Source organism: Eptesicus fuscus, chromosome 22, assembly GCF_027574615.1.
Source record: "Eptesicus fuscus isolate TK198812 chromosome 22, DD_ASM_mEF_20220401, whole genome shotgun sequence".
NCBI lineage: Eukaryota > Metazoa > Chordata > Mammalia > Chiroptera > Vespertilionidae > Eptesicus > Eptesicus fuscus.
Window position 1 is genome coordinate 26,524,029 of NC_072494.1, and position 14,409 is coordinate 26,538,437.

Genomic DNA, 14,409 nt, shown 5'->3' on the forward strand with positions numbered 1-14,409 from the left:
TCCCCCATGTCCACCCCTCTTCCTGCTCTAACGATCTTGGATTGGAAGCTATTAGTCACAATAGGGAGGACAGTTGCCACATCCACAGGGAAATCTATGAGAGCAAAAAATATATAATTTCATTGTGTTAAACCACTGAGGTGTTAGAAATTATTACTGTGGCATAGCCTATCCTGTCCTGATTGACAGATGATATTCAGAAAATGTAATAACTAGTACCAAATGGGCACTGACCTATCAGGATGAGTGCAATGACCAGCCAGAAGAGACATTAGCTATAAATAACAGGCATGGCCATATGAATCCAGGCCAATTGAATATCCCAGAAAACAACCCTACAAATTTATCCCAATTTTATGCTTGATGAAATGGAACTTCAAAGAGGGCCAAGTAGCCTGCCTAAAATCAATACTTGTGATATTCAATCCAGCTCTGTTCGATACAAAGCCCACACACGGTCTTTCTAGCTCAACACTGTGTTTTCTACTTGTTGAATATGTCTAAATGACCTCAACACCTTATCAAAAGTTAGGCTGCAATAGAACTATCCAAATAGCTTAATTGTTTATCTAAACCACGGTAGTATGGCCCAATAGCGTATGTTTATTATTGTTGAGTGGTTTTTTTAACTTGCACACACTCTTGTTTCTGTAAAGAATGTCAGCATTATATCTTGCCTTTTCTTTTAATTTTTCCTTCTGTCATTATTTACCATTAACCCTGAACTGTGTATTTTTTAAGTTGGTACGCCCAACTTTATGATGTAATAAATATTTAAAAGGCAAGAGAAAATTGAATTGGATTAAATGTTTGGCTTTTGGCATAGTTCTTTTGCTCCTGCTGCTCTTTTTTTTTTTTTCCTGCTGCTCATTCTTTATTTAAATTCATAAGTCTTCCTTCTCCATGACAGGATAATCATCTCCACAGCAACTATTATATCACAAAGGACGATGCCTGTGAGTGAGAAGTGATCAGCAGGAGCTGAGCAACACTTAAGCAGCAGAGATTCTATTTTCATACAAATATCTCTAATTATAATAAGCTAAGGAAGAAATATATCACTCTTCCCCTCACCGCCTCCTCCAATACAAGCAGAGCTATTGCTACATAGTTTCTCACAAAAATAGGGTACCTTCAGCTACAGACAGACTTAATAAGATCATAACCCTATGTAGAGATGATACCACCTCTTATTGCCAGGCACACAAGACCTTACTGAAGGATCAGGGATAATACAAAGAATATAACATTAGGAGTAATGAATCACAAGCTACTAGATAATTGCTCAGGGCCTACATGCTCAGCTGATGATCCTAGAGAAAATTTCATAAGCCTCTATACCTAGTTTCTGACATGGCTACATGTGCAGAAGCTAGCTTTACCCCTACAAGGCCAATTATCCTTAGGCACAGTGCCTAAGGCCCATAATGCTTTTAGGGACCCAGGAACATGTGGAATTTTTATGGATCTACACTAATAAAAGAGCAACATGCTAATTGACTGTACCTTCACAATGCCCACCAGCCAATCAGGAGTGAGTATACAAATTAACCCAACAAAGATGGTGGGTTAATTTGCATATGCAGGCACAGAGCAGCTGGGGGTGGGATGCTTGCGTCATTGCCATGGTGACGATGCAGGCATTCCACACCACCCCAGCCACTCTGGGCTTTTGGGCAGCGTGGGAAGGCAGAAAGGTGGCTCTGGCCAGAGCGAAGGCAGTGCTGGCAGCCAGGGGAAGGAAGGCCCATTCTTGCACGAATCTTCGTGCATCGGGCCTCTAGTATAATTATAATAAATATGTGTAAATTATAATAATGAATCAAGCCTGGATTATACATCACAATCATAAAATAAAATGTGTATATGTGTATAGAGCAGAATAGTGAAATAAAAAATAGATCCACACATATACAGCCAATTGAGTATTTACCAAGGTGCCAAGTCAATTCAATGGGATAGGGAAGTCTTTTAAACAAATGGTGTTGGAACAACTGGAAAAATGTATGAAAAAAAAAAATAAAACCTTGAGTATTTGCTTTGGCAGCACATATTACAATGGGAATGATACAGAAAGAATAGTATGGCCTTTGTACAAGGATGATATGCAAATTCATGAAGCAGTCCATATTTTTCAGAAAGTTGATCTTATGTGTTCTCAGCACACAAAAAATAGTAACTATGTTAATTAGCTTGATTGTGTTACTATCTTTATAATGTTCACATACATTTTTTAATTAGACCAACCTGATTAAATAATGGGCAAAAACCTGGATACCAAGAAGATATACAATTGGCAAATAAGTGTATGAAAATATGATCAATATCATATGTCATTAAGCAATTGCAAATTAAAACAACAATGAGCTACCAATGCCACCTATTAGAATGACCAGCATCTAAATGCTGGTGAGGGTGTGAAGCAACAGGAATTCTCACTCATTGCTAAAGGGCATGCAAAATGGTGCAGTCACTTGAGAAGGCAGTTTGACAGTTTCTTACAAAACTAACATATTCTGCAATATGATCAAGCAATCGTACTCCTTGATATTTACTTAAATGGGTTGAAAAGTTAAGTCCACACAAAAACCTGCACATGGATGTTTATAGCAGCTTTATTCATTAATTGCAAAAACATGGAAGCAACCAAGATGTCCTTCAGTAGGTGAATGGATAAATAAACTCTGGTATATCCAGACAATAGAATGTTATTCAGCACTCAAAAGAAACGAGCTGTCAAGCCTTGAGAAGACATGGAAGAACCTTAAATGCATATGACTAAATGAAAGAAACCAATCTGGAAAGACTATACATTCCAACTCTATAACATTCTGGAAAAAGCAAAACTGCAGAGACGGTACATCAATTGTTATCAGGGGTTGTGGGAGGGAGGGATGAATAGAGAGAACATAGAGGAATACTAAGTCATTGAAACTACTCTGTATGATACTGCAATGGTGGGAAATGTCATTATACATTTGTTCAAACCCATTGAATGTACAACACCTAGAGTGAACCCTAATGTAAATTAAGGATGTTGGGTGATAATGATGTGTTGGTTGATAATGATGTGTTCACTGATTGTAGCAAATGGACCACGCTGGTGCAGGATGTTGATAATCAGAGAGACTATGCTTATGTAGTGATAGAGGGTATACAGGAATTCTCTATACCTTCTGATACATTTTTCTGTTAACCTAAAACTGCTCTTTGAAAAAGTATATTTAAAATGCAAACCAATATGGTGCCAGGAGAGTACTGGAAATATTTGGGGGACACTTTGTAAAGTATATGATTGTCTAACCACTATGCTGTACATCTGAAACTAATACAAAATAATGTAATGTAAAATAAAATTAGTTTTAAAAATGGGGGGGGGATCTGACCTTAATAATCAATACAACAAAAAATGCAAATCATAGACTGAGAAGAAAATATTCTTAATTCATATATCTGATAAAGAACTTACAACATATAAAGGACTCCTACAAATGAAAAACAAAAGAAAAACACACACAATTAAAACATAGGCAAAAGACTTGACCAGACATTTCACAAAAGTAGACATACAAGTGGCTAATAAGCACATGAAAAGATACTCAACATCATTAGTCATCAGGGAAATATTAAAACCACATTGAAATTCCACTTCACACCCACTAAAATGGCTAAAACTAAAAAGATTGACATCAATTGTTGCTGAATGTGTAGTGCAAGTGGAACTGTCACACACTGCTGGTGGGTATATAACATGACACAGCCTCTTTGCATTATTGGGAGCTTTTAATAAAATTATACCCGCCTAATGACTGAGCAGTTCCATTCCTGGCTTATCCAAAAGAATGAAAACATATATTCACAAAAATGTAACCAAGAGTGTTAATGGCAGCTTTATTTCTAACAACCAAAAACTGGAAACAAATACAAATGTCCATCAACAAGATTATGGATTTTTTTAAAAAAAACATGTATTTATACAAAGGAATATTAATCAGTGTTAAAGGGAAGGAACTACTAATACAACAATATGGATGAATCTCTAAATCATTGCACAGAGTAAGTGAATCAGACAGAAAAGAATACTTATTGTTTAATTCCATTTATGTGACTTCAAGAGCAGACAAACTCACTGATGATGACAGAAATTAGAATAAAATTGCCTATTTGGGAAGGGAGAGTGAATGAAGGACATGAAGGGACTTTCTAGGGGTGGTGGAAGTGTCTTATATCTTGATTGGGCATTGGTTACATAAATATACACACTTGTCAAGACTCATCAAATTATACACTTAGTAGATATTGCATTTTGTTGCATGTAAATTTAACTTCTATAGTAAGAAAAGTCACCAGATAATTACCTTACACTGGTTAAGCAAGACATATCATTTATGAAGCTTTTTCACTTTCTTTCCCCCTATGCCTAGAAGAGTATTCAGAACACAATGAGTGCTCAATACATGTTTGAAAAAAGTTAAACAAATGAACCAATTGTTTAGGCAGTTATAGGCATACAATGAGACCTTCAGGTAGCTTCTTTTAGGCATGTGTTGAATTTCCTTACACAGAAAGGGACCTCCCTTCTGTGCTTTTCATAGACTGTCAATGACTGTGCTAGCTTTGAGCAAAGTAACTCTCTTTGGCAGTCAATCTACATGTATGTGTACACATGTGCGTGTCTCCTTTGTATAATCAATTGTTTTGGGTTGTTCTTCTGTAGTAAAAACTGTTTAAATGGACTAATCATTTTGAAGAAAATTGTCTTATCACATAAATGTAGAGTAAAAATAAACTGAAAACTAAATCACAAGTACTTCTGAGAAAGATATCTTTGCTCAATTAATGCTTTTTAAGGTAATTTCCCCTCAAAAATAGAGGAATGCCTGCAGTTATTCTATATTGTGTATTTTTTGTTCCCAAGACTATTTACAAACTAAAACATTTATTATGAGAAATATTTCTTCCACTAATAATTTTAAAGTTTTGAAAAATAAAAAATTATATATCAATAGATTGATAATTTATGTTATGCTAATGTGAAAAAAATCTTTTTTTCTTAGATGTAAATCCTTAAAATAAAGTAACTTTTGGTATCTATATATATAAAAGCCCAAGCAATTGCTATGACCGAATGACTGGAACGACCAGACGACTGGCCAGTAGCTATGATGTGCACTGACCCAAACCTTGCTGCTGGGGCCCTGATTGAACAGCCCCAAATCTGGTTCACCCGCACCCCAGACCCAGACAGGAGGGAGAAGGGAGCCTGATTCCTCGTGGAATTGACCGTTGGTTAGCTTGCTGCTGGGGCCAACCTCCTGTGATCCCTCCCCCCAGCCGACCAGCCCTCCCTCCCTCCCCCCCCCCCCAGATCGGCCCTGATCGCTGGCCAGGCCGAGGGACCCCACCCATGCATGAATTTGTGCACCGGGCCTCTAGTTTAAATATAAACTTGAAAGATATTTTAAAGCTTCAGTTAAAAAACAGATGGCAGACAAAAATGTGCTATTGAATTCTAGCTATTAGAATGTGATATCTAAATTCCACATGAAAATGAGCAAATGGGGATGAGTAGATGTTAACATTTACATATTAGAGCTGTATTTTCCAAGAATGTTTTGCTTGAGATTAAGTAAAAGTTACTCTGAAAATATTAGATCTTTCTCAAAATGAAAATAATTGTATTTCATAAGCCAGAAATTTCAACAACCTCCAAATTCAGAAATGAAGCCTGGCTAATTTGAAAAGATGATCAGAGAACTTTTACTCTATTGTATAGCTAACATAAAAGGAAACTTCTGAACCACCTACAAGTTCTCATTCTCTACTTTCTAGATGAGGTCACATTCCTTTCCTCTCCCCTGTCCGTCATGGGATGGCCCCTCCATTAAGCAGACATCTGGTTTAAATTCCTGCCATATGTGATAAATCAATGCATAACAGGTAATAAATTTAAAAGACTATATTCCTATAGGCTGTGGCTTCTATTCTCTCAGTCTTTGCAAGGTTGATGATTTTTCCATCTCAGCTTGTGTTATAGTAATAAGAGAAGGCCCAAAACACAGAATGCACTTTAGAACTAAGAGCTTATCTCCAAAGGCAATCAGCAGGAAACTTGAAATAATATCCCTGCTGCTGCTGTGTCTTTATGAGCTTTGAAAACTGAACCTACCATTTCACAGCTTCCTAAGCTATTGTCCTTTTTATCCAATTGTGTTTAGTAATTGGGGATTATTACTAAAGTATAATGGATATTCACTATTTGGATTATTCATACATTTACTTTTTTTATTTTAGTACAGATATTTAAAAAAAAAACACACACAACACCTACCACCATTTTCATTAGTTAAAGCACCAATTGTAAAAAGGCAGTTTAGAATCGTGGCTAAGGATATGGATTTGCCAACCCTATTACTTGAGGTGACTTAGGCAAGTATTAAAATGCTTTAAACCTCCATTTTCTAATTAAACAAAATGGCAACTTTCTCATAGGGTTATTGTAAAGATTAAATGAGATGATGTTTATAAAATAACACATGTCTGACACATACGGAGTTTGTGAGGTTATTGGCTATAAGCACAGTTGTGAACTTACTTACAACTCTTCTAATTTCCAGGATTAAAGCTAATATTGCCAAGACTGGAGCCCTCTGAGAAATGGTGTTCCATGGTGTGTAATTAACAATGACCCTCAAGGGAAAGTTATTCTTTTTTAATATATATATGTGTGTGTATATATATATATATATATATATATATATATATATATATATATATTTTTCAGAGAGGAAGGGATAGGAAGAGAGAGATAGAAACATCAATGATGAGAGGGAGTCATTGATTGGCTGCCTCCTGCACGTTGGACCGAGCCCGAAACCCAGCATGTGCCCTTGACCAGAATCAAAGCTGGGACCCTTGAGTCCGCAGGTCAATGCTCTATCCACTGAGCCAAACTGGCTAGGGCAGGAAAGTTATTCTTATTGCCTTTCTCTTCTCCGCCTCACCGACATTTGGTATGTGTCTGTCTCCACTACTAGATGCTGGGTTCTTTGAGGAGAGGTTCTATGTCTTATGCCTCTTTGAAGTGCTGAGTCTGGTTAATTAATTGTAGACTCTTAGTCAAGGAAGGTATAATTGAACATGTATGTAAATAGACTTGAAACATTAATTTTAAAGTTGTAGTGTTTATGTCATTTTAAGTAATTATCTAAAATATAATTTATTTTAACTGGGTCTTATAAAGCAATCCAGGTATTATAGCTACAAACAAAAGAATAGTTAACATAGTGCTCTTTGTTTACATCTCAAAAAGAATGTCCAGTTAAGGCATTTTACATCTGAGATATCTATTTGATATCTAAGTGGAGGGAGTTGGATATAAGTTTGGAGAGGTCCTGCGTTTCCAGAAACTTACAGAAGTTCGTAAGTTTGGAGAAGATTGGGAGTTGTCAACATATGGATGCTTAGAGCCATGCGACTGAATAAGATCACCCAGGGAGAGGATATGAATTAAGAGAAGAAAAGGTTCTAAGACAAAACCCTGGAACATTTGAAAACTTAAGAGTTTTGAAAGATGGTGAGAAGTCACAAAGACACTGAGCTGGACAAGGTCAGAAGGTCGGAGAAATTAGGAGAACCAAGAGAAAGCCAATCATCATATGTTTAGATCTCATTGTCCCTATCTCTCTTCCATCTCATTTCCTGATTCCTACCATTGATCTCAGGAGCTTTTGCCAGTTTTGGTGGTGTATTTGGATCCACGTCCTTAGTTTTCTTATCTGACTCTCTGCTTTTCAAGACACATAATGCTCTGTTTTGCATGTGTCTTCAAATTTGTCCCACCTGACACTTTAGGATCTAGAGTTAAGGTCAGGGGTGTCCCTATGCCAGCTTCAGCTCACATCCACCATGTTGTACCCTGCCCTTATTCCTTACCTCACTTGTCATCCTCTCAACTGGAGGAAAAGAAGAGATAGCTTCTCTTGATGCTCTTGGCTTCGGACCCTCTGATTCAGTTTTCAGGTGGGTAACTTGCACCCATTTAACATATCCTGAATCCTGTTTTTCTGGACTTCGTCCTTGCTTGTGGATTGTATTCTTGCTCCAGCTATGGGCATTTGGCCACTTTGGACCAGCAACCTTGTTTTTTTTCAGTAATTCTCAGAGCCCTTTTATCTCTGCACAACCCCACCTCCACTACACCCCATTTTCAGTGGCTAGTTCTCTTGCTGTGACCCTCCGGGACATTTGAGCCATATTTGGAATAAGGTCAATTCTCCTGAACACAGCCCAATATATTGCCCACATTTTTTACCAGGTGGGATCTCAAAGAGTCTGGAAAAGAAAAATTCCCTGGAACAGAGGTATATAAGCTGGAAAAAGCAAGTATTTGATTCTCAACCTACAATTGGTGCTTGCTTCCAGCAATCACATGCTATATCAGTAAAAATTTCTTGAGAGAGTACCAGGGAGTCTAATTAGCAAACAACACCTGATATTTCCCCTAGAGATTGTGGGACATAAATTAAGAAACTAGAATCCCAAGATAATTATATAGGTCCTAGAATTATTTTAATGGGTTGTTATTTGAGGGATCTATAGTCATTGGTTGTTCCCTTTTCCCTAAATTCTTACTAAGTAGGTTAGGAATGTTTATGGGAATGGTGATTGAGATCTAATAACAAGCCATTAGAATTCCTGGTTTTCAAGGCCATTGTATCACTAGATCACTAGAAACAAAGAATTTCCAAGTTCTAGTTTTCCTATGTATGTTGGCTAATGATGCTTGATATAGAACACCTGTATTCTTTACTTCAGTCCTTCAGTTAACAAGGTAGATATCTGCTGAGATTTTCACTCATTTTTATTAATTTTTATATGTAATTGTGTCTTTGCTGCTTTCATAATAAAACATGTTTTATTCCATTGTGAAACATTCAAACAATACAGAAATTAAGAAGTAATTTAGAAACTCAAAGTCCTCACAGGTTCTTTTTTCCTTAAATATAATCCCTCTTAATAGTTTGGAGTATAGTCTTTTGAATATTTTTGTATTACAAAAGCGGAATATGGTACATATTGCTGAGAAACTTGATTTTTTTTATCTTGATAATGTATCTTTGATATCTGTCTACATCAGTACTTGCAGCTCTCATTAACAGTTATATGTATGAACATACCAAAATTTATTTAGTAAAAAATGTGCAGTTTTTTTACCAACACAAACTGCAAAAATTAACATCCATGTATATATTTTTTGCACACTTGTGTGAGCTTCTGTAGGATACATTCCTGGAATTGGACTTCTTAGGCTAAAAGATATACGCACTTAGAACTTTGAAAGATAACTACCAAATTGCCCTCTTTAGAGGTTGTTTCATTTTTCATACACATCAATAATGTATGCAATATCTATGTTCTTAATAAACATTGACTCACAATGAGTATTTCGATTGCATGAACATGGTAGGTAGAAAATTATATCTATTCAAATTTGCATTTTCTAAATGATATTGTATGATTAAACTAGATACTATTTTGTAAAAATATAAAGCAAGTATTTTTAGTGATTGCTTTTTAAAAGTTGTAATTATTGTCAGTACTTAAAGGCATAACAAATGTATCTTAGGAACAAGGCAGATAGTGTGTACACATATATATTTAATGCATATATATTACATTGGGTCAATTGCTAGGGCCCATATATAGATGAATAAGGACTGATGTTGAAAGTTGAATAATGACATGGTGCACACTACTAATCTAAACAAATAGGAGAGGAAGTTGTTAAACATAGTTTGAGAACTAGTCAAATTTCAAGTTACAGTTGGAATATTAGGATTAATGTATAGCATTTAAGCTTCTATTCTTAGTTTGAAATGTTAGTGTTTTGACAATAGTCTTTAAAATCAACAACCAAGCACATTTCTTCTTGACAGTACACCAATAATGAACTTTCCTGTTGGTCATTATTTTTTTTTAATATTTTTTTATTTTTTACAGAGAGGAAGGGAGGGATAGAGAGTTAGAAACATCGATCAGCTGCCTCCTGCACGCCCCCTACTGGGGATGTGCCTGCAACCAAGGTACATGCCCTTGACATGAATTGAACCTGGGACCCTTCAGTCTGCAGGCCGACGCTCTATCCATTGAGCCAAACCGGTTTCGGCAGACTTCCTAATTCTTAAGGAAGCACAAATTTGGATCTTATAAGCATGATCTATGAAATGTGTTTATTTAAAAAAAGTGATAAGACAAAATTTTTCTACACACAAAAGTCCTTAGAAAAATCTCTCTTCCTGCAACACATAAAGCCCTTGTTTTCTAGGTTACTAGGATGATTTTCAGATTTACCTAAAGCAGAGATGTAAACCTTTTTCATCTCATGGCATAGGGAAAATCATGGCTAAAATTCTGTGGCACACCAAAAAAATATGTTTTATTTTTTGCCACTCTCACAAATACAATATAGATATAATTTTGATTCATTCACACCAGATGGCTATTGTCGTGTTGGCTGTTGTCATCTTTTTATTTGATAATCTAAGGGAAGAGAGGTCAGTGCTCCTGACTTAAATAGTCAGGTATTACATGTTTTAAAAATTCTTGTGGCACACCAGTGTGCCTGGCACGGCACACCGGTTGAAAATCGCTGACCTAAATTATAACCTACTTTAGTGTGGTTATTCAATGTATATTTAAATGGTTTGCTTTTGTGGAGTAAAAAATGCTAATGAGTCAGCAGATGGATACTGCAGAGGTGTCCAGATCTTGATGTAGTCTAAAATAAAACAAAACTTTCTTTGTATGGGTGGGATTTGGCAGTTCTTTTAAATTCTTTATTTAAAAAAAAAAAACATTTCTAAGAAATGTGTTAATTAAGAGATGTCTTTACCCTCTACTCTCTCACCCCACAAACATCATTCTAGCCCCACACTTGCTTTAAATGGGAAACATTTAAATGTCCATAAAGGCAGTTTGAGCAAGTTGTAACTTGATTTAAACATTTTGCATTCTTCATCTGTACTTTCCCTCTGGGATCTTCTAGCCTTCTTTCCCAGAGAAGTTTCCGTTTGGATTCTGGATTTCAATGTTAATCGTCTATTCCTTGTTAGTTCCCAGGATGATTTTTGGTGTTTCTAGATCCTTGCCAAGGCACAAATTTCATCTCTTGCAGGAAACATTTTGAAAGGAAACATCTACAGAGTTCGTTTGAATAGAAAAAACTTTCTTCATATTAGAAAACTAAAGCCACTTATTGTTAAACCCTACTTTATTTTTGTTTGAAATTTGCTGTCACAATAATATCTCCTATGTATGTACTCCATTACTAACTGCAAAGAAACAGTTGACTATCCGTGCTGCATCAGAATGAAAAATTTTATTCATTCTTTTGACTTTTCAAGCATATGCTAGTTCATTATTTTAATAAAATGCACTAACAGATGTTAGGCAGAATGTGGCCACATCTGGGACATATAAAAATACCATTCCAAGTTACCATAGGAGGGAAATAGCACTATTGTTTAGTTCTCCTCAAAAGCATAACTAGCCCATCTTATTTAATCTGTTTCACTCCTTTAAATTGGATGGTTAAGAGTAGCACCAATAATTTTGTCTTGGGAATACAAAAAGGAACAATGAACCAAAACACCAAGGGAGGTGTCACAAAAAGAAATACACTATGCTGAAATACAAATAAAACTTCACTAAAGCTTGTGGCTAGAGTTATGTACTTTTTTTTTTTTTAAGCTGAAGAGGTTGTAAATCTTGAGTTGTTTGCTTCCTGAAGCCACCCTGAATTATAAGTCTGTTTAGGCCTTTTTACGATGTCCCTACTTAACTTGACCCTTTCAAAGAAAGCATTGCATATATATTCCAGTCTTCTAACCTAGCTTTTAGTTTTTATTTGGTTGTTTTCTTAAAGCAAGTGTTCTAAGAAAACAAAAACAAAACCTGCTGGTTTTCTGTCAATGGATCAGGTCCATATACTGTTATATTTAGCATCATCTCTAGCTTGAAAATAGACCACGCTGAGGATTAGAATAATAACTAGTGCTGAGAGGAAGCTCTAGATGTTAGTCTCACATACTGCTTACCAGTTAGAAAGAAAGAAAGAAAGAAAGAAAGAAAGAAAGAAAGAAAGAAGGAAGGAAGGAAGGAAGGAAGGAAGGAAGGAAGGAAGGAAGGAAGGAAGGAAGGAAGGAAGAAAGAAAGAAAGAAAGAAAGAAAGAAAGAAAGAAAGAAAGAAAGAAAGAAAGAAAGAAAGAAAGAAAGAAAAAGAACAAGGGGAGGGGAGAGGAGGGGAGGGGAGGGGAGGGAAGGGAAGGGAAGGGAAGGGAAGGGAAGGGAAGGGGGGGAGGGAAGGGGGGAAGGGAGGGGAAGGGAGGGGAAGGGAAGGAAAGGAAGCTAAAATTGTGTATGCAGCATGGAGCTGGAAGGCACATATGGCTTAATGGAAAGTGTGTTGGACTTGGAATCAGATGACCTAGGTTTGAGCCTCAGCTCTGCCACTTTGAGCTCAATGTGACAAAAGTCACATTTCCCTTGCCTATAAAGTAGGAATAATACCTCAGAGGATTGTTTTGAAGATTCGGTGAAATAATAGATATAAAAGTGCTCTCTGCCCTGACCAGTGTGGCTCAGTCAGTTGGAGCCTTGTCCTGTACACCAAAAGGTGCCAGGTTTCATTCTGGTCAGGGCACATACTCAGGTTTCAGGTTCAACCCCCGGTCCGGACCTGTGCGGGAGGCAATTGATGAATTTTTCTCTCTCTCACATCACTGTTTCTGTCTCTCCCTCTCCCTTCCTTTCCTAAAATCAATGAAGTTCTTAAAAAAAAAAAAAAAGTGTCCTCTAAACTGGGTTACATACATAGCTTATCTGTTGGTGGCCTGCAGTCTTCATCTTAGATGAGCAGGTAACAATTTGATATTTAGAGAACAGGTGAAAAGAAATCCAGGTGGTAGATATAGAATAGGCGGGTGTGAAATTCCATTTAAGACACACTGCCTAAATAAAGCAAGCCTCTGGAGGAACTAAATGCAATCTTGATAGAAATTTCGGCTCTTAAGTAATAACAGTGAGAAGTAAACCAAGTTTGTTCTATTTCACAGACACATTTGGATCAAAGATTCCCCGTCTTTCACTCTCTTAACACCTATTTCTTGAGCATCTGTGATATGTGCCAAACATTGTGCTATTCTCTAGGTGTACACTGATGGACAAGATTTCTGCTGTTAAGGAACTAATGTCCTAATTACATAAGTTACACTAATACCTTTATTCCAAGCATTTGGTAAAGTGTAGGCACATAATAGGTGCTCGATAAAAGTTGATTGAGCTGAACTAATCTCCCTAATTTTGTAGCACCACACATAGCAGACAGCCAGTAGAGAGGCAATTCTTGTGATCAGAGATGCCTACCCAATTCACTGTGTGATTAACAGGTTACTACTTATATTTTTTTGAGGGGAAAAATATTTTAACTAGAGTTATCTAGTCATCCACCTATGTAGTGTTAATGTAATGTTTTCCTACTTAAAATATGATGATCACTTCTAATTAATACCTTGGGGATATGGTGAACAATACTAATATCAACCACCCAGAACCCCTGTTCTGCTACTAAGTGCTGTGAAAAAAAACTCCAAGTTTCATTTTATAACATTAGATTTCTTGAGTGACTTCCAGAAAGTTATGCTTGCCTAACATAAACTTGCCTAATTAATAGAGCCATAGCGCCAAGCTTCTGAGTAAGAGATAATATAGGTAATACGAGTTCCATTAATTTATCAGTAGTATCTTCCATATTAAGGATGCTAGCCCGAGGTCTAGCTTGTTAATCACACTTATTCCAGATATCCCATAAGTTTTCCATTTTCCCACTAATTCTCATGTGAATCTTTTTTTTAGGTACTATATTTAACTTTCATCCATCAAGTTCCCGCGCTTTCTACAAATGATCACTTTTCTCAACACCGATTGAATTTCTTAATCCAACTGCACATCATTATTTTCGTAAGGATTTTAACTAGAGCAAAATGTTTTGAATTACGAAGATCTTTAATTGAACTACACATGCAGTCATCATAAATAAAGATGGGAGGTGCTTGTGCAATTGCATTATTTCTAGAAAGTGGACCTACTGGAAGGAAGAATTAGAAGCATTGCTGATTATTTTTATTTTTCACATTGGAGGAAGGGCTTGACCTTGAAGAATCTCAGAATTATACTTTCTTATTTAAAGCTATAGATAGCAGGTGAAAGTCTTCAAGTCACTGAAATCATAATGCTTTGCTCTTACTTTAATGGATTGACAGGATACACAAGGCGTGTCTTTAATATTTTAGATACTTAAATCCTAGTTCTTCAGGAAGTCGTCTGAACACACCACCTGAAATTGATCCT

At 36.4% G+C, this 14,409-nt stretch overlaps 1 pseudogene; it reads left to right on the forward strand.

The window, feature by feature from the left end:
- The first annotated feature begins 2,034 nt into the window (after positions 1-2,034).
- Positions 2,035-2,135, forward strand: LOC114233148 (U6 spliceosomal RNA; annotated as a pseudogene).
- The last annotated feature ends 12,274 nt before the right edge of the window (positions 2,136-14,409 follow it).